The 19411-nt window shown below is 44.5% G+C and overlaps 1 protein-coding gene across 3 annotated transcripts in view; it reads left to right on the plus strand.

The window, feature by feature from the left end:
• The window catches only part of DNAJC5G (DnaJ heat shock protein family (Hsp40) member C5 gamma), a 410708-nt gene that overhangs the window by 105882 nt on the left and 285415 nt on the right, over positions 1-19411 (plus strand). The window contains exon 1 of one of the 3 annotated variants that reach the window (XM_069605491.1): positions 9815-10098. The exons of the other annotated variants lie outside the window; for them this stretch is intronic. The gene's annotated coding sequence lies outside the window, so the exon portion shown is untranslated. Of the gene's footprint in view, positions 1-9814; positions 10099-19411 lie in introns of those variants that run through there. 3 annotated transcript variants of the gene reach the window in all.

Here is a 19411-nt window from a genome sequence, read left to right on the forward strand (position 1 = left end):
TTTTGGGTGGACGTGTACGAATCCCGATACGTTTCACTGTGGATGACTGGCCTAATGGTGTCTGGTTAGGAACAGTAAAATCATAACCCATCTTCGTTTTTTCCCTCCTGTTTCTGTGTATGATTTGAACATTTGTAAAAGCACGTATTCTGTAGGAACCTATCAGAACTGCATCTGGGTGCAGATGAAAAATGTATTTTTCCGATTTAGCATAATGCAAAGAGTACCTACCGAAAATGGAACCAAAAGCTCTTATTCAAACAGATAGGTTTTCTGCATTTTCAAACACTGCATAAAGGTTTGGTCTCGCACAGAGATCGCGGGAGAGGGTTCCAAAGACAAAAAACAGTCCGTCTCCCCACATATAGGTTCAGGAACAGCGATTGTCAGTAGTCCCTGTCCGTTTGATTGTAAGGTATGAGTTGGGGAATAGGATGAGATCTTAGAGCTCAAATACAGAGGGGCCAATGGCAAGCCTCTAGGTAACTCTGAAATAGAGGCTTTCCCGGATAGAGAAAAGATCATGCTTGAGGCTGAATGCTGAGCCACCTGCAGACACTGAATTTGATATTAGAGATGAGGCAGTAAAGATTTTAAGAGCCTGAGCTGAAAATACATGGACTTTATAATTTTATTCACATGAAATTGACAGCTCAGGCCCCCCCCCCCCAAACGCAACCCCAGATTTTTTTTACCAACAGTGTATTTCGTAGGCAACCCGAACAAGATGGGACAAGGAATCCCAGATGTAATTTTGGATGACTTTTTTATTTTTTTGGTTTTTATTTTGGGGGGGGGGGGCAACAATGACCTCCTATTTTAGAAGGATTCAGCTGGAGTTTATCTTTCCAGCATTGAATCATTTCAGCATACTTAACCCACTGGTTGGCTTAGGCGAATCATCTGCATATGAATGATACCATAATTTAATATGGGCAAAAATATTGAGCAAAGAGCGAATACACATTAAACAGGGGAGATGGGGATGAGCCCTGTGGCACTGGTAGTTCATGGCACATACGGGCCAACCTTAACCTGTTGCCAACGATCAGTTAAAGACTAAAGCCATTTGGTTGCTTCCTTCGAAACGTGAGCCAGTGACACGTTTGGTTTCAACTGTCTGATGCTGTGGACAGATCAAGCATGCTAAACTCGCCCTTGTCCGCAGCTTTGAGGAGGTCATCCCAGACTGCCACAATGGCCATCTCGGTACCATGACCTGGGCTAAAGCCAGATTGATAAATATCCAAGATGTTAACTTCCAAGAAAGTCTGCAGCGGGGAAGTGACCACTTGCTCCAGTATCTTTGAAGGCCAAGGAAGGGCAGCAATAGGACGATAATTTGATAAAATGTTATTATCCAAAGATGGCTTCTTCAGCAATGGCGTAAGATCGGATTTCTTCAGGGCTGAAGGAACGCTTCTTTGGATTAACAAGGCATTAACAATCCCTTGTGAAGGCTTACTGAGCACCTTCGCCTATTTTCATTTACATTTTGTAAACCGTTTGAGGATGGGGTGTTGGAATACTAGAGGTTTTCGAAGCCTATTTTTCAGGGGAGTCGATGGGTATGGATGCCTTGATATCGTCCTGTTCCAAGAAACATGGCTAAGGGAACCTCCCCATTACGATGGGTGTGGTGTTCCTAAAACCAGCTCCTAAGGGGTTACTGGGCTGTCCTTTTTTTCTGCCCTATTAATGATAATGAAGAATGACTTGGGATGGTCAGTGACTGCCACCAAATGCCCAAACCCTTATGTTCGGGCAATCTATTTAAAGCACGATGAGGATGTTGTGGAATTTTCCTGGATATTGATTGATGTTTATTGGCCAGACAACATGGGGAATGATTTTGATTTTATGAAGTCTATAACCAATTTGACGCTGTTGGGTGGATGGGGGGATAAGATTGTATTGTGTGGTGACCTGAATATTAACTTGCTGGATAAAATGGGGAAAGTGTGTGACAAGATTGAATGAATGGATGGAAGGAAAGAGAGAAGGAATGGATGTAGAGTATGAAGGTGAGAGGTAAGCATTTGGTGAATGTTCAAACAGAGGGAGATGTCCCTGGTCACCCGACATGGAGGAGTGGAACCCTGACCTCATGTATTGACTATTTTATTTCTAAAAACCATAAGGAGATAATTGAGAGCTTTGTGCTTAGTCTGAAGACACTCAGTCATGACTTATTGGTCATAAATCTTAGGGAGTGGGCAGTTAAAGGTAAGATTGATAAATTGGAAGAGGTTGAATTAGGGAGCTGTGGGGATTCGCTTAAGATTGAAGGAGCAAGAGGTTAAGAAGATCAATAGGTATTTTAAAAAACTGTTATTGTCCGATCCCATGAATACTGACTATAGGGGACTCCTCAACGAGTTTTCTAGGTCTGGTGCCCAACAAGACGCTGAGCGCATGCTGCAAGCAGTATGCAAGAAAGTCTCTAGATCTACATAGGAGTTAATAAATAATGGGGGTGTTTTTCGGCAGGAGAAAATCCCTGGCAATGGTTGGATCAAACACCATCAGTCCCTGTTCTCTGACCCTGATGATGGCGCAACTGTCACTAAGGAGCGGTGTAAGGGTGGATGGAATTTCGCTCCTGACGATATGTTTCATGATTGGAAAGCTGAGTGCTTCCCGTGCGGCGGGACCCAATGGGATTTGGAATCCTGAATTAAAACCGAACAAATCATTGGGGCGAATGTCACGACTACGATGTTTAGACAAATCATGATTAATATGTCCATCCCAGAGTCGTGGAGAGAGGCCCTGATTGTGCCCATTTTCAAAAAGGGCGATAGGGAGGAACCTAAAACCCACCATCCTATCGCCCTTTTGGATGCAATTGGTAAACTCTTTGCAATTCTCCTTTTGCGGGATCTGAAAAAATGGGCTGAAGAGAGTGGGATACTAGACCCTAGACAGACGTGATTTGTGAGGGGAGTGGGAACATCTTTAAATCTTTCTACTGAGTCTCCTAAAGGAAAAGTTTTGAGAAGGGATCAACACTGTTCTTGGCCATCATGGACCGTGAACATGCGTTCAATAGTGTTATCAGGAGTTATTTGTGGGCAAAATTGCAGAAGTGGGGTTGTCCGGTTGATCTGGTAGAAGCAATGCAAGCGCTCTATACAGATACTTCAGTCGGAATTAGGCTGTCATCTAGGGGTTCACTATCCAGTAAAATCTTCACTTACCATAGTTTGAAACATGGGTGTGCTCTTGCACCGCTCCTTTTGTGCCTCCTATATAGCTGATTTGGGATTCTCTGGTAGATATTCCGGCCTTTCCGTCAACAATCGACGGAGCCCAGGTTTCCTGGATTACCTGGTTTTTGTTGATTGTACTCCAATAGGACTCCAACGACGCCTGCAAGCCTTTGAGCGATATCTCAAAGCTAATGGTATGCAAATCAATGCAGCAAAATCCAAGGTGTCCCCGATGAAGAATGCAAGATTGACAAAGAGAAATTTACTTGGAGGGTGGAGGGTATACCCTTGGAGATGGTGGTTTCACTTGTGTATTTGGGAGTCGCTATTAACAGAAATGCTGATGAGGCAGCTCATTATGCAAACTTGTGGCAGAGAATGATCCCCCTGGTCAATCAGGGTAGGGTGCTCCACCGGAAGTTCAGTACATTTACATTTCTACCTATTGTGACCTTCTATAAGCAGAAGGTGGCGCAGATACTGTCATGGTTCGCGCTAAAGACCCCTCGGATCCGATGGACCCATCCCCCCAGTCATCGACTCCCATAAGGACTTATCAAGCCCCAAGGGAGTGTCCCAGATCCTCTTGGACTCAATCCTGGCGCCCTTGGCGCCAGGCTCATAAGATGGGATGAAGCACGTGAAACTACTTGCCCAGTCTAGGGAGGCTGAACCTTTTAGCTTTCTCAGGGTGTGGTTGAGGGACTATTTTACCTGGAACTACTTGCAAGGCTATTTAAGCCACGCCCTGCAGGCAGAACACGCTTTGCTGTGTCTGTCCTGTCCTCGAACTTCGACAGCCACGCCCGTTCAGAACTTCATCCATCGGTACCTAGAAGGAGAAAGATGAGAGAAAACAGTCAGTACAACAGCAAGCCTTACCTGCAGCATCCTTCCATCGATTGCTTCTTCAGCTGCTCCCGGACTTCCGCATCAGTTGAAGGGAAGGTGGGAAGGTATTTGTTCAGACCGCAAGACGCACTCGGGTTCAGCATTCTTCCGGAGCATCTTTGGAGCGGTTCTTCCATTCTTCATTCCGGTGCCGCGTCGCTTCTGCAAAAAGGAGAAGAAACAGTTTAGTTGCGCATGGAAGGGAAAACAGTATTTTAGACTTACAGCGCCTCACTCTTGTGCGTCAACTCACCCGAAGGAAATCTGCTCAGCATCTTAAAAATATTTGACTCTCCGTTCGAGGCCGCGCCTGAACGAACAGACAAAGACACAGATCAAAAAGGGGTTGAGGCAAAATAAAGATACCAAGCAGCTTTTGGCATAGAGACTTACCTGTTTGACCCAGCTCTCCAAGACTCGGCAACCACTCATCGGATCGGTGAAGTAACTCAATCCAGGGAAAGACTGTGTATTAATCGCGCCACTGCTAGATTGCAGGACGGAGAGTCTACCTTACAAAATTCTAAGGTGAGATCAAGAGGAGAAGGCATCAGGTGGTGGAGGAGGTGGGTCCAATTCAATCCCACTCAGTAGCTAATATCTTACCCCGATCTTGCAGACAAACTCCTTGTGAGGGTGATAACGGAGAAGTCGCAGCAGCAGCGTCAACCGTGCAGTACCACGCCAGCGCAGACATCATTCATGCAGCCACGTGCTACGCCCCAGTGGAGACCAGGTGAGTGTGACACTCACCTATGGCGCTGAGGCGGTTCTTTGCCTCTCATGTGATTGCTTGGAGAAATTGGAGGGTCATTTTTGGCGCAAGATCTTAAAACTGCGAAATGACCTCCTGATGTGTATGATTAGACTTGAACTAAGGCTCCAGTCTCTGGAATCAATGGTGGCTTGGAAGACAGCCTCTTTATATAGAAAGTGTGCCCTGGAGAGTGTGGTGATGCCTTTTAAGCTCTTGGCCCTAGATAGTAGCGTGGTAGAAGGCCAGTTGGAACAATGGCGGATTAAGGTGGAAGCTTTTTTTTGTTGGATAAGAATGTCTCTGTGGAATTGTTGCTGTCCAATCCAATGCGTGTGATAAAGAAATTGTTGTCTAGGGACTGGATCTTCATCATTGATCAATGTGGTGCTTTAAAGTCTAGAGAAATGACCACAGAGTGGGATGGTCAATGAGCTACCCAAATTTATGATCAAATTCCCCTCCCCAAAATATCAGTATTTACTACTTGGCTGTCATTTGAATATCCTCCATTCAAGAGAGGTTCTGTTCAGGAGGAAGATGGTGGGTGTTGATAATGCAACATGTCGTTATTGTAAGAGGATCCAGCATGTGGACACCCCGGAGCATTTAGTAATGAATAGCGAAGCGCTGAGGGAGACTGGAGCGTTTTTTCTTGAGGATTCTCTACAAAAGGGGTCAACTCTTAAAACTGTGGAATGGTGGAAGTGGCTGTTAATTGGTGATAAGTCCAGGGTGGTTATTGCGGGGATGAAAATGCTTAACGCTGTTATCAAACGGGGGTTGGGGGTATCACCTAGGATTGAGGGTTAGGAATAATTGAATTCAGTTGGTTGACTCTGGTTTGGCCTGATTTATTAAGTGGGAATATAGGAGGATCAGAATGTGTTGCTGTTTGGTTGTAGATGCTCTCTGGAAATGTAATGTTAAAGGTTGTTTTTAAGTTGATTGTTTTTTACATATTTGCCGTCTAACAAAATATTAAATTGTATATTTGTATTTTCATGAATTTTCCAGGTTCACCTTTTTATTAGTGATATGTTTGTAATTGGATAAATAAATTAAATTTACGACTCAGTCAATGAATGTGGAATCAATTTACTTGACCAAGCCTACACATGCATTTTGCTTCATTTACCGGACAGATAAATTGCGTAAAGAATAATTAGGTTTGTGAATAGTTCTGTTGGGAACGATTTTTCTTTCTGTTGACTACTTTAGGTGGCTGCATTGCACCAAATATGAAGTGTCCTTCTGGTGACCTGCACCATTTTACAGACAGCACTTGTCAATATTTTGTCACCATTTCTCTTGAAAGAGAATGTACAATAAGAAACTGTTCCTGCAGATCTAGTAGGATGTTGTACAAGGCCTGCTCTCGGTTTTTATACATCTCCTGAATGTCCTTGAAGACAGTTTTGGCAGGGATTTGTCTCCATACATGTACTGAGCCACAGGTACAACTATACAATTGCATCAACAACACTCGTATAAATAAATGGTCCTATCAAGCAAACTTACTAAGTGTTTATTGGGCGTTGAGTTGAAATCATGAGTATGACTTTGGCTGTGTAACCTGGGTAAATGATTGAACATATTTTCATTGGTTCCTCTGGTCTTTGAGACTCGTCTTCCAGGGAATCTCTCCACCCACCAACTGCTGTAGCCTATTATGACTTTTCTCTGAAATAACTGGGCAATATAAGAGGGTGTAGAAACACAGTTGGAAGGGGGGAAACCAGCATGACCCACTTTTAGAGGAGGAATTGGAACAATGGAGAATACAGTCCTGGCAATGCAGTAAACATGTGGATCAAAACATTAAAAATGCGTCGGTTATTCTGCAAAGGAAGTAAACGTGCAGTGAATTAACTGGACAAAATGTATGAACACATTTCACTAGTGGTGTTGAGTGGCTTTATTTGGAATGGATGAATACTTGATCCTAAATTCTAATTTGCTGACTCCTGTCGACTTTTGCAGCTTTACTTCGAGTTATGCCCCCATAGTCTGATGTTCACGAGTGAAGAATGTCCTCACATGAAGGCTCTGCATAAGGGCAGCAGGCCTTGAAAGAAATCAATGAATGAGTGGGGCCAGCACATGGAAGGCTCCAGGGGGCCTTTCAGAATTGTCGCATTGAGTGGACGCCTGGGGGCTCGTCCCGTAGCCTGGCCACAACGCCCCCTTTGCACTTCCTTGTTGCCATGAAGGCAGAACTGAAGGGTGGCATTTATACAGCGAGAGCTGGGGGAAAGTGCCCGCACATCATCCTCATTATGGCCCTGATGCCAAGAAGTACACCACCACTTATACCAATGTCTAATTTCGCTCATACTCCTCGCCATTCCGGTAGAGGGGGTGGGACTTTCCTACTCTTCCTTTACTATGCTACTTTTTCCAAATGCCCGCTCTCCATTCCCCTCCTATAAATTTCACTTTATCTCCATCTCTCAACTTATTATATCACTTTTATGATCCTCGATCGCCCTTTCTTCCTTTTGTACAGATCTGTATGTATTGCTCTTGGTGTTGCTCCCTCTTTCCTCCACACTTTACCTACTTGGCGATTTCAATATCCACCTAGCTACTGTCCACTCTACATCTCCCTTTCTTGGATTTCTGGTCTCCTACAATCTTTCTCAATATCCTACTCCCCTGAATCACTCTTCTGGCTTGACACTCGACCTTTATTTCTCCCCTCCCCTTGGCCGTCCCTATTTGTTGTTTTTACTCTTCTGACCATTTTCTCCTTGACTTTGTTGTTATTCTCCCATTCCCTGTCTCGTCTTGCTCGTCAGACTTTTTCCATCACAATTTTTGCACTTTTGATACCTGGTTACCTTCTCTCTCCTACTTTGCCTCCTTTTCATCTCATTCCATTCATACCTTGCTACCCTCAACACTTCTCTGTTCCTCTCTTGTCTCACTTCATTTATCCTCTACGCCCCTTTTGACCATCAGCCAAACCTCCTCGACCTTGGTTGTTGCCCAAGCTCCACACCCTTTGCTCCTCATAGGCGTGCTGAGCGACTTAAAAAGACCCATTCTCCTTCAGACCTTTCCTACTTCACTCGACATTTTGATTATGTTTTCCTTGCTGCTAATATTCCTCCAACCTCAATATTTCATACTCTTCTCACCCTGGGCCTCTTTTCCATCTTCTGAATCGGATACTTTACCCTGCTTCCCCTCATCTATCCATTTCATCTTCTCTCTCCCTCTGACTTTGCATTTCATTTCTAAGGTTGAGCATCTACGTTCCTCATCTATCTTCTGCCTCCCCTTCCTCTTTTGTTTGTCTTGATCCTTCCTCCTTTCTTCTTTTTCTCCCATTACATACTCTGACACTGCTTCCTTCCGTTCTTGCTTGGGCTCACCCTACTGCTTCACTCTCTGATCCTGTTCCTTCACTTCTCTCTAGGCTTTTCCCTCTGCCATACCTAATTTTTCTCATTAATGTGTCTCTTGCCTCTTCTACTTTTCCTAGTGAATTCAAATGGCGGTGAACATTCTGCTTCTAAAGAATGCCTCTTTAGATATTTCCTCTCCCTCCAGATACCATCCTATCTCGTTACTTCCTTACCTCTCTAATATCCTGGAATCTATGGTCTATTCTCAAGTTTGTCAATCTTGATCACAACTTCCATCTCCCTTTAACTCTATCTGGATCCCGGACATTCCCAACTACGGAAACGGCCCTTCTTTATGTCTCTTTCCGCTAGACACTCTTGTGTATTCTATCCGTATCTTGCCTGATCTCTTTGCTGGTTTTGACACTGTTCACCATCACACTCAACTGTCCACATTTCGGTCCTTGGGTTTCTTTGATTCTGCTCTTTCTTGGTTCAAGTCATTTGTCTAATTGGTCTTTCGGTTTCTTAGGGCGGCTCTTTCTCTCTCTCTCTCTCATTTCCTCTTGCCCACAGGGTTCCTCTAGGCTCAGTCCTTTTTTCTCTTTACACCTCACCTTTTATCTTCTATAATTTCTTCATTTGGTATCTCCTCGCACTTCTGTGCAGATTCCCAGCTCCATTTCTTTCACTGATTTCTCAGACAATCTTCAAATTACTATTTCTATCCATCTATTCAAACCTGGATGAATTCTCACTTTCTTCACTTAAATGCCTCGAAGGCCTCTTACATTCCCTCTCCCATTTCCCCTCTCCATTAACATTCCTCCCGCCTATTACTTTTCCTCTGACAGCTCATAACCTAGGCGTCCTTTGATTCCTCACACATTTCTAATATTGCACGCTCGTGTTTCAACTCTTTAACATACGGTAAACTCGTCCTTTTCTTACTTTTCATGCCTGTAAACCTAGTCATTTTCTAATCTTTTCTCTCGACTATCCATGCCTTCATGTTGGACTTCCTGCTTCTCATCTTACTCCTTTGCGCTCTATATTTAATTTCTCTATCCAGACTCTTTGCTCGATTTCCCTCCTTGTTCTCCTATCTCTCCTTCCGTTCATGCTCTACGTTGGCTGTCCTTTGAACTTCGTTTACAGTTCCATTCCTACAATGACCAATTGTTCTTCTTTTGGCTTTTATTTGTGTGCATTTTTCTTTGTATGTCAAAGTGTAAAGTGGTCTGTATCTGCAGTGTGTACTCTGTAAATTACCCTGCTGACTTAATGTCCTCATGTTGGCTTGATGTAGAATATTACAGCAATTTGCTAGAAGGAATCCTAATATTTCACTGTGAAGGAAATGCAAGGGCACAAACATTTGTAACCATGCGATGCTTTGCACAGTTAATCGTAAAAATCGCATGTTTACTTTTTTTATACTAAACTATCTGCAATGGAGGAAACCTCTAGTCTGTGACTGCCTGTAAAGGGTTAACATCTCGGTACTCTGCCTTTTCATGACTCATCAGAAATCTGAGACGGCAGCAGCAGGCCCAGACCCACCTTTCCCTTTCATATTTGCTTGCACACCTGCTTGAGGTTGCTGTTACCATGTCCTTGTTTGGGCAAACGTTGGGTGCGTACAGTTGTCTTTCTCCTTCGATTGTAAGCAGTGCCTAAGACTCGGGCGGCAGTGCTTCCATTTACCCTTTGGAACTAGGGGCAGTGAGGGCGAGCAGACCTGTGCCCTGGTCCTGAGTGCTGGCATTTGTGGCACCCTAGGTCACTGATCACCTTTTTGTAGTTATGCCACGACTGAACTTCACCGCGGTAGGTCTGGCACAACTATCGGTCAGGCTCATGCTGTAGGCTGCTGATATTCTAAAAGGTAATTTTTATTATGTTTTGCATTATTGGTTGCAAATGAACAGAGGAAAACTAGAGTTGGCTTTTACTTGTGTTGCTTCTGTCTTTTAACTTTTTCTTTAGGTTTCAGTGTGCCCGGACACCACCAAGTGGGTAGTGGTAGATGTTAGTCCCTCCTCTTACAGTTATGGCATTGTGATTTGCTGAAAGGTGAGCCTTCTGTGAGTCCAAGTTGCTATCTGTTCCCTCAGCTAGCAAATGCATGGAAATGGTTCTAGATGTCTGAGGTTGACTGAACAGTGTTTGTTTGATTTAGTTATCAGACGCCATATAAGTTTAACGATGGAAGGGACAATACGTATCTAATCCAAAACTCTGCTACAACCAACTCTGTAAATAACTTGCACCTAGAACATACTACTTAACGCAAACATAACTGCAATCATGGAGCAAAAATTCAAGTTGCAAGCTACTAGCCTGCAATAAAAGTCACTTGCAACCTCCATTCTATTCATACACACAGCACACCACACCATGTCTTACTCGCCAAGAGTCAAATATTGCTAGCCAATGGCGAGTGCAGATTTTGCACCCTGCTTGCATTTATTAAATAGTATTTACAGAATTAATTCTCTGTATTTTGTATAAATAATCCTTGTATACTAGCCTGTATATGATATAGATGTGTCTCTATATTAATTTGCTATAAAACATTATATAAACGATCCTATAAATACAACTTTAACAATTTTTCAAAATTTGACAAAAACCTACCACTAATCACATCTACTGTCGGAATAAAACACAAATATCCCAATTATTCTTTGTATTTATTATTTTATTTGGTGTTTTGTTACATGCTTAATACTGAAGAGGTTTCTCAGCGCGGACTTGTGTTGCTCTGCGTTGTCTTGCTTACAAGACGAGTGTGTTGCCACTGAGCTGTACTACCTGTGTCGGATCACTTTTACATAAAGTGCTGTGGTGGAATTAAATCCAATAAAATCATCCTGCACATATCTACAACAGTATTCTTAAGTGCCGAAGAAAACCTAAATTACTAATAAATTTGTGGTCTGTGGCTGAATATCTCTATTCTTGCTAACCAGGTTTCAGCTGTAGTGGTAGATTTTTTTTTCTTCTTCAACCCAGCTTTCCCAGGGCCTGTTAATTTTAGAGTCGAGGGTCCTTCGTTTATTTGGCTTTACCGCTTTACGATTATGGGATCTCATTAATAAAGTTCACATTTAGATAAACACTACATTCCCAGGTGGTTACATATCCAGAGAGCTTAGTTTTCAGGTCTCGCGCAGCAAATATTTCGTGCATATCTATATAATCTTATTGACCTGGTGTTTGTCTTGATTTTTTTTTTTTTAAAGCTTTGTTTTTAGTGTGGGTGCGTTTTGAGTTTACTGATGACATGCAATGGTGTGAGCGTAATAGGGATACTTGGACTTAGCACTGGTAGAATCTGCTAAAGCTGTGAGGTAACCCAGCGTGAAGTGCAATATTTGCTGTTGGTTTACAGAAGACCACACATCGATAACAAGTTAATTATAAAGTCCATATTATGGTGGTTATACCAGGCTTCTGCTGTCACCACTCTAGTGGTCTTAAAGTGCTGAGCTTTATCCGTGTCAAGGTGATTTCTGATGCCACTTGCTATATGTTCGTCACACCTGATCATGTTGGGCTATGCTTTACATATGATTTTCATATCAAGGCTTTCGATTACGTGCATTTAAGGCTGCACTTGGCACATGGTGGCAACACCTGCAAATCTCCATCTTCCATACAAGGACTTACCAGACATAAGAAGGGGCATTCAAAGCTCCTTATGCCAACACCTACTCACCTGCAGGTATTTGTCATCTGGAGGATATTCCAGGGGTTTGGTGGCTGTATGGAGGCATTTGGGGCTGCTATTGACAAATCGCAGCTAAAACCATTTTGCTTTGCCAGTTTGTTTTCATCTTGGGCAGAGAGCGACGGATAGCTGTGTTCAATGAGAAAGGTGTGCTTGTGAAGACAAACTTATTTTAAAAAGAAAATGAAGCCTACTCCCATCGCAGCCATTTTTTTTTTGTTTGTTTTTTAATAGTTCCTCCACTTGTTTTGCTCAGATCTAAGGGCTCCGGAGCTTGCCTTCCTGGCTATTACATGCACCCTGTGCCCTTCTTTTCTAGTTGGGAACCGATTCCTTGGGCTGGTGAGTCACGTGGGCAGCAGAGGTGCATGGGGCTGTCCTGATACTTTCAGTCCAAGAAGCGTCTTTGCCAAGATGGAGGTAAGTTCACTGCTCAGGTAAAACAATAGTTAAATGCACCATGAAAGAGCAAGACTCACACAGCAGAGGATAAATACCTCCCCAAACTGGGATGGGGCGCGTGAGCAGGTGTTGAGGTAAGGGCAGGTGGGGTTTCTACTAACTTACATGGGTCCCTACTGAATTTCAGCAGATTTATTTTTTAAAGGGTCACCTTCAAGTGGTCTGCAACCTTTGACTTTCCAGATCGTCCCCAACCAGCGTATAGTCCATTGTAGGGGGTCATGCGAAGAGTAGTCCAAAGCATCTGGCGAGCCACTGGTTGCTGACTCCTGATTTACTGTCATTGGACACTTTTGGAAAATGGCAACCACCGATCAACAAGCCCTCTCCAGCCCTTGCCATACGTCCAGCCCGCTCCGCCCCTCCTCCCTTTTATGGAGGGGAGGGGAGGCGAGCCGACAGGCGAAGCCACAGAGGAGCGAAGGCCAGGAGAAAAGGCCAAGCAGCTCGCTCTCTGCACTTCTCCGCTGCTCGACAGCGAAGACCAATGTAACTAGCCCCTCTCTACAAGGTAAGGATCGCTCTCCTACCACAGTCTCCTGTGCACCCCTTCTATCCTGACCAGAAATGAGTGATTACTCTCCCGAGCCATACCCCGCCCACACGCCTCCACCATCCCTGGTCCTCTCTGCAGGCTCACCCGCCTCCACTCGAGACTAGGTCGCATCCCAGGCACCAACCCTTCCGCTCCTCCCCCTCGTCTCTATGGCGCACCATGCCCGTGAAACGATCCCAATACGCAAACCTCTGTTTGCCGCCACGTGGGCTGAGACATCCTCACACCCCAGTACACCACAACTCTGCATCTCTGCCTATCATGCACCCGCCTTCGGCCACAATTGCAAAGACTTCTCGAGCATCTTGCAACACACACCGCTCTCCAATAATGCCAGTTCTCATGAACAATTGCGTGCCTGTCTTTAACTTTGTCCTTGGTGTGCCTACTTCTGTTGGTCTGCCTATTGACTCACGTGCACCCTTGGAAGTAACTCCCAGCCATCCTGCTTATGTCCCTTATATGAGCTCCACTACCGCACCAGGTAACACACCTTGTCTTACCAATGCAATTATCTACCATGACACCACGTATTGCGCCCCCCCACCCTCCCCTTGTTGTAGCCGCTGTGGAACCCTGTGATGCCAATGTTGCTACCCCTCCTTTTGGCACCACTACTGATTTACTGCACTGACACCCTGCTGTAGCTATTGTGGAACCCTACGATGGCACTGACTTACCAGGCACTCCACCTGCCCACACTACTCGTACCCTGCACTCTCCGGCCTAGACTAGCACCACCTTGTTCCCTAAGACCGACACCCCGCTCAAATGTGCCCTCATTAACTGTCGAACTCTACCGGCACACGCCCTTGATGTGCACAACCTCATCTGCAGCAACAACTGCGACATAATCTTCCTCAGCGAGACTTGGCTCAATGACACCTCTGGGCCAGCCCTCCCCATCCCGGAAGGCTACACCATCTACAGACAAGACTACTCCTCTCATAGAGGCGGAGGTGTAGATGTAATTGCCAGGGACACTCTCAGATCAGAAAAATTAAGTATGACTTCGATCACAGTTCCGACTTCCTCCTGCTCAAACTGAAAGTCTCCCACAACTCCACTATTGCACTCCATGTAGTGTACCGCCCCCCCTGGCCCTACCTCAGACTTCCAGGAAGCCCTCATCTACTCCCTCTCCGACAACCTCAAAAAAAATCCTCTAAAATATGACTCCTTGGTGACCTCAACTTGGGTCTCAACGACCCCAAAGACACCCACGCCTATACCCTCCAAAAAGCTCTCTCCACACTTGGCTTCACCCAAGCCATCGCTCAGCCTACCCACATGAAGGGGCGCTCTCTAGACTGGGTGTCCCAACACAACTGCCCTCTCCTCCTTAAAGAGATCACTCCTCTCCCATGGTCTGATCACCACTGCATCAAATTCGATATCCTGAACTCTCGAACAATTGAAGCCCAACACCCCTCTCCCAGCTGCTCTCTCTAGGAGTTCTAGGCAACTCACAAAGGAAAATCTCACTCAATACCTCTGTGCTGGCACTATTGCCCCCCCCCCCCCTCCAACGTTCCTGAGATACTAGCTAATGTATTTAAAAACTTCCATCACCCAGGCCATTGACATTGTGGCCCCACTCGCCCTCAAAAAAGCTATACAAGTTAAGCATGCCAACACCTGGTTCACCCAGGAGCTCCTTGAGCTACGCTGCAAAAAAACGGTTGCACTATCCATCTGGAAAAGCAACCCCAAGGACAGCACACTAGAAGCCTTCAAGGCTCTAGCAAAAGAATACAAAACGGCCATCAAGGCCAAACCCACCTCCTTCAACACTAGAATATCCAACGCCAAGTCAGGAACCAAAGAAATATTCTCTATTGAGAGAGCTAGAGACCCCTGCCCCTCTGCCTCCTTCACTGCTGAAAGACGAAGCCTGGTGCAACAACATTCAGTCAGCCAAGCTGAATAAACGTGACACCTTGCACTCTAAAATCCTGGCTCACCAGCGAGCGCTCTCCAACCTTATTGCCAAAAATCACAGTAATGCTCTCCCACCGACTGCCTCCACGCACTCTCCGATGTTTGAATTCAAGGACGTGACTGTCCCTGAAGTCATCACGCTCCTCAACTCTATTAAACGGTCCAACTGCAAAGGTGATGCTTGCCCCAGCACAAGTCATCAAGGACTGTGCTCCATCCCTTGCACCCCTCATCACAGCCTTCATCAATGCATCCTTCCAATCAGGCCACGTCCCTACTGATCTCAAAGAAGCGTGGGTTCGTCCGCTCCTTAAAAAGCCCTCCCTTGACCCATTGGTCCCAGGCCTATCGCCACTGTCCCCTTCTTACTTAAAATACTTCACAAGACAGCCTATCTGCAAGTACAACAATTTTTAGAGGTTAACCCCCTCCTTGGTCTTCGGCAGTCAGTGTTTTGGTCACGGCACTGTAACGGCCCTCCTTGACCTGAAGAACCAAATGGATGACCTCAGGCGCTGGAAAGCCGGTGCTCTTGCTCCTACTTGACGTATCAGCGGCCTTTGATTTGGTTGATCACAAGACCTTGTGTTACCACCACAGCCAACATCTCGCCTAGGGCCTGCAACTGGATCACCTCCTTCCTACAGGGAAGAGCCATGAAGGTTTTCTCAGAATGCTCTTGTGCCACACCCAGCATCCTCAAATGTGGTGTACCCCAGGGCTCCTGTATTGCCCCCCACCCTGTACAACCTTTTCACCAGACCTCTTTAAAATCCTCGACGCCCTGGGCATCTCATATACGAACTATGCAGATTACACACAGGTACTCATCTCCCTATCTGGAGACTATGCGTCAGACTCAAACACCCTCCATTCCATCTACTCTACAAGCCAATCCTGGATGGCAGATAACTGGTTATGCCTCAATATGGAGAAAACAACTTCTGCTCATTGGATCCCCATCCACCTTGGGCAAGCAGTACAACTGCTTCTCTGTCGACAATATTCCCATTACTGTATCGCAGGCGATTAACACCTTGGGCGTCTACCTTGAACCAAACCTAACTATGGATAGGCAGGTCAACGCCATTGCATCTTCCTCGGCCTACTCCTCCAAACTCATCAACTCAGTCCGACCCTACCTATCGCAGCAACTGTCTACATTGCCAGAGCAATAATTGTTTCGAGACTCTATTGCAATGCCCTTCTTGTCGGAACATCAGGAAAAAAAAATAGCGAATCTACAGATTGCTCAAAATAATGCCCTCTGGACCGCCAAGATGTCTTTCACGCAGAGACCACATCTCAGGACTCAGAAGGCCGGTCCATTGGCTTCCAATTAAGCAGAGAATCATCTTCAAGACCTTGGCCGTTACCCACCAGTGCCTACATCATCTCCCCCCACCCCGTTACCTGGCCCAGAGGATCACCAAACATCTCCTCCAGACCTGCTAGAACGCCCTACACAAACTTGATCACCGTCCCTAAAACCCACAAATCGCGTGCCGGTGGGAGTAGCTTCCCCACTCAAGCTGCGCACAACTGGAACGGCCTACTGCCACACATCAGGAGCATTAACTCTCATTCAGCCTTCCGCAAGGCGATCAAAACTAGGCTCTTTGTTTGAATATGTTGGCCTAACCTGCTTTGACCACCGCTGCGCCTGTAACCATGCAGCCTGTCACTCCTATGTTGTAGAAACCTTTACTATGTTTAAGAATTCTCCATGGGCGGCATTCATGTAACCCAGAATCAAGCCTTTGTAAGCTCATCTTAGCGCCTCGATGCCTGTGGGCTGCAGTGCGCTTTACAAATATAAATAAATATAAAGCAACATTTAGAACCAGAGTTTAACACATCAAATGAGGGTTCAAAATGACTACCCTATGAATTTTGAGACCACAGTCCCATGTTCAGGAGTACCTGCCCCCTCTTGATGACAATCATTCCGACCACGTAAGGAATGCCTACAACTATGCAGATGATGCACAACTGATCATCAAGATAGCCACAACTCAAGACCCAAGCGACCTACTCAACAAGTTCCTCAGACATACACAGCTGGATGACCTCAACTTAAACCAGTCTAAAACGGAAATGATGATCTCTACACAGAGGACACCACAATGAATTCACAGCTGGGCTGGCTACTGACATCACATGTGGTAAAGAACCTGGGAATACAATGGACGACGGACTCTCACTGGAACCACAAGTCTATTTCAAAGAAATGCTTCTACCTCCTGGGATTAATCCGAGGGATGCTGCCTTATCTCGCATTTCCACACAGAACCCTTGCAATCCTCTCCCTGGTTTTATCAAGAATAGACTATGCAAACAGCCGCTATCTTGGAATGGCAGAATGGTTCACCAAAAAACTCCAGCGCATCCAAAACACTGCAGTAAGGATAATCCTGAGACTAAGCGGAAACCACATCACGCCAGCATTAAGAAGCCTACACTGGCTCCCAGGACAAAAATGAAGTTCAAAGCACTCTGCATACTCAAATTACCTGTTCATTAGAGACGTGAGGATTAACCTTTGGTTATTTTTAAGACAGTATGGCTACCAGGTGTATTTAAGTTAGCAGCTTACCGGTTAAAGAAACTAAATACATTTGAGCAATAAACATTAGTAACATACCTGATATGTTGAATTATATGTATAAAATAAGGAAATCTTTATCAAAATCATTTATTTCTTTATCCTTTCATTTTTTTCACATGCAGCATATTTATTTGAAAACATGTATAATAAAGTTATGATCCTACTAGTAGAGATTTCATGATAAATTGGTGCCTTTAACTCAAATGTGAATTCATTCACTCCAAATGTGATTGGAACACCATTCAAACGTGAATACATTGATTTCAGTCGCAGTGAGATACATTTGGCTGATTTTAACCAATAAACTAATTAACCTAGATTCTTTGAATGGATATGTGGGCTACGTGATTATTTAATTGCCTTGAGAAAAACCTTGCATGGGTGAAACATGCATGTGCCTCAATTAGTTTGTTGCCATTTGTTAGGGCATTTTAGGATGTTTGGAACCTAGGATACATACTCTGCGTCTAATCCTCTGCTGATTGGCATTGGCTCAAGTCATCAGGAATCGAGGACTTGGACCGAGACGAAATACATACAAGAAGGCCTGCCCTGTTGATGTGCATAGTACACTGCATCTTGAAAAGACCAGAGTTAAAATAATGGCTTGACTAAGCAGCTCTGAAACAAAACAGTTTCCCTGCATCTATCTACTAAACCAGAGTTTTTAAAGGAAAGGGTTAGAAGATTAAAGATCTACATAAGCAACCATCACCTGTCCTGACGAAGGCCTTTCAAACCACGTGGGAAATTTACCAAGAATGGGGTTTTACCCCTTAATTATATGCCGAAACGCAGTGCGTTGCCATATTACTTGAGTAGACCTCCAGTCCAAATAAAACGTGTGGAAGTAACTGACATGTAGTACTTTTCAGGGACGAGGGGAAAAACAGTGAAGAGATGGTGGTACAAGATTAAAGAAAGACTAGTTGCTCCTTTATAGCTACATCAACACCCTGTAACAGATAAGAAATTGCATTGTTGAAAGTGCCCTAATGTTTTCAGATTGCTCTTGTTACAAGACGTCCAATAATCAACGTGACTTTCTACAATAGGTACATTATGCCGTCTCGTCATAAGTTCTACAACAAGAGATGCCAGTCTTGTTTTTGTATACTAATCCATGTAGAATGATTTATGATTGATTTGTGAAAATGATGGTGTAATTTATGTTTTTTACACTATATCTTGCAATAAGGCAACTACTCTGTGAAATAAATGTGTTTAGAGTTCCTTTGCAAGAACCATGTGGTTTTGAGTCATGTTTATGCTTGTTGACACATGTGAACGGTCTGTCACTAGTTTGAGCCTATAAATTGGTGAAACACAGGAGAAGGAGGTAGTCTGTAATTCTTACCTACACCATGGAACCTAGGATTTCATTAGTAGTTTATCTATTTATACAATTCATGGTCTTAATGAATTTGTGTTGGATCACCTAAGTATTGTCAAGAATAAATGAGTCCAGCGCAAACTGTCTAATTACTATTGATGTAATTGTTGTCCTATTACTCATCAAACAAAGTATTGGTCAGAGGATGCTTATTTGGATGTCTCTATGTAGAAACCCTTTTGTACTGCTCCCACCATAGGCATTGTACTGCTGATGTGGGCTGTGGTCTACCTCAGTGCTGGTCCGTAAAGTTTGGAGGCAATGTACTGGGCTTTTCTGTGGCCAAAAAGCTTAAGTCGCTCCCTGGAATCAAAACCAAAGAGCCACTGAGGAATTGTATGAGCCAGAACTGAAGGTGTCACAACTGCTACCGGTGAAGAAATGCAATGCAGCACCGCTTAAGAGCCAAAATTAAGCAGCCAGTAGGCTCTTGGTCTGCACAATATCAGCACTCACTCTGTAGTCACTATAACCAATATTGATGTCTTGGTAGGTGGTTCTAAAT

The sequence above is a fragment of the Ambystoma mexicanum genome, chromosome 4p (genome assembly GCF_040938575.1).
Source record: "Ambystoma mexicanum isolate Mex_15411 chromosome 4p, UKY_AmexF1_1, whole genome shotgun sequence".
NCBI lineage: Eukaryota > Metazoa > Chordata > Amphibia > Caudata > Ambystomatidae > Ambystoma > Ambystoma mexicanum.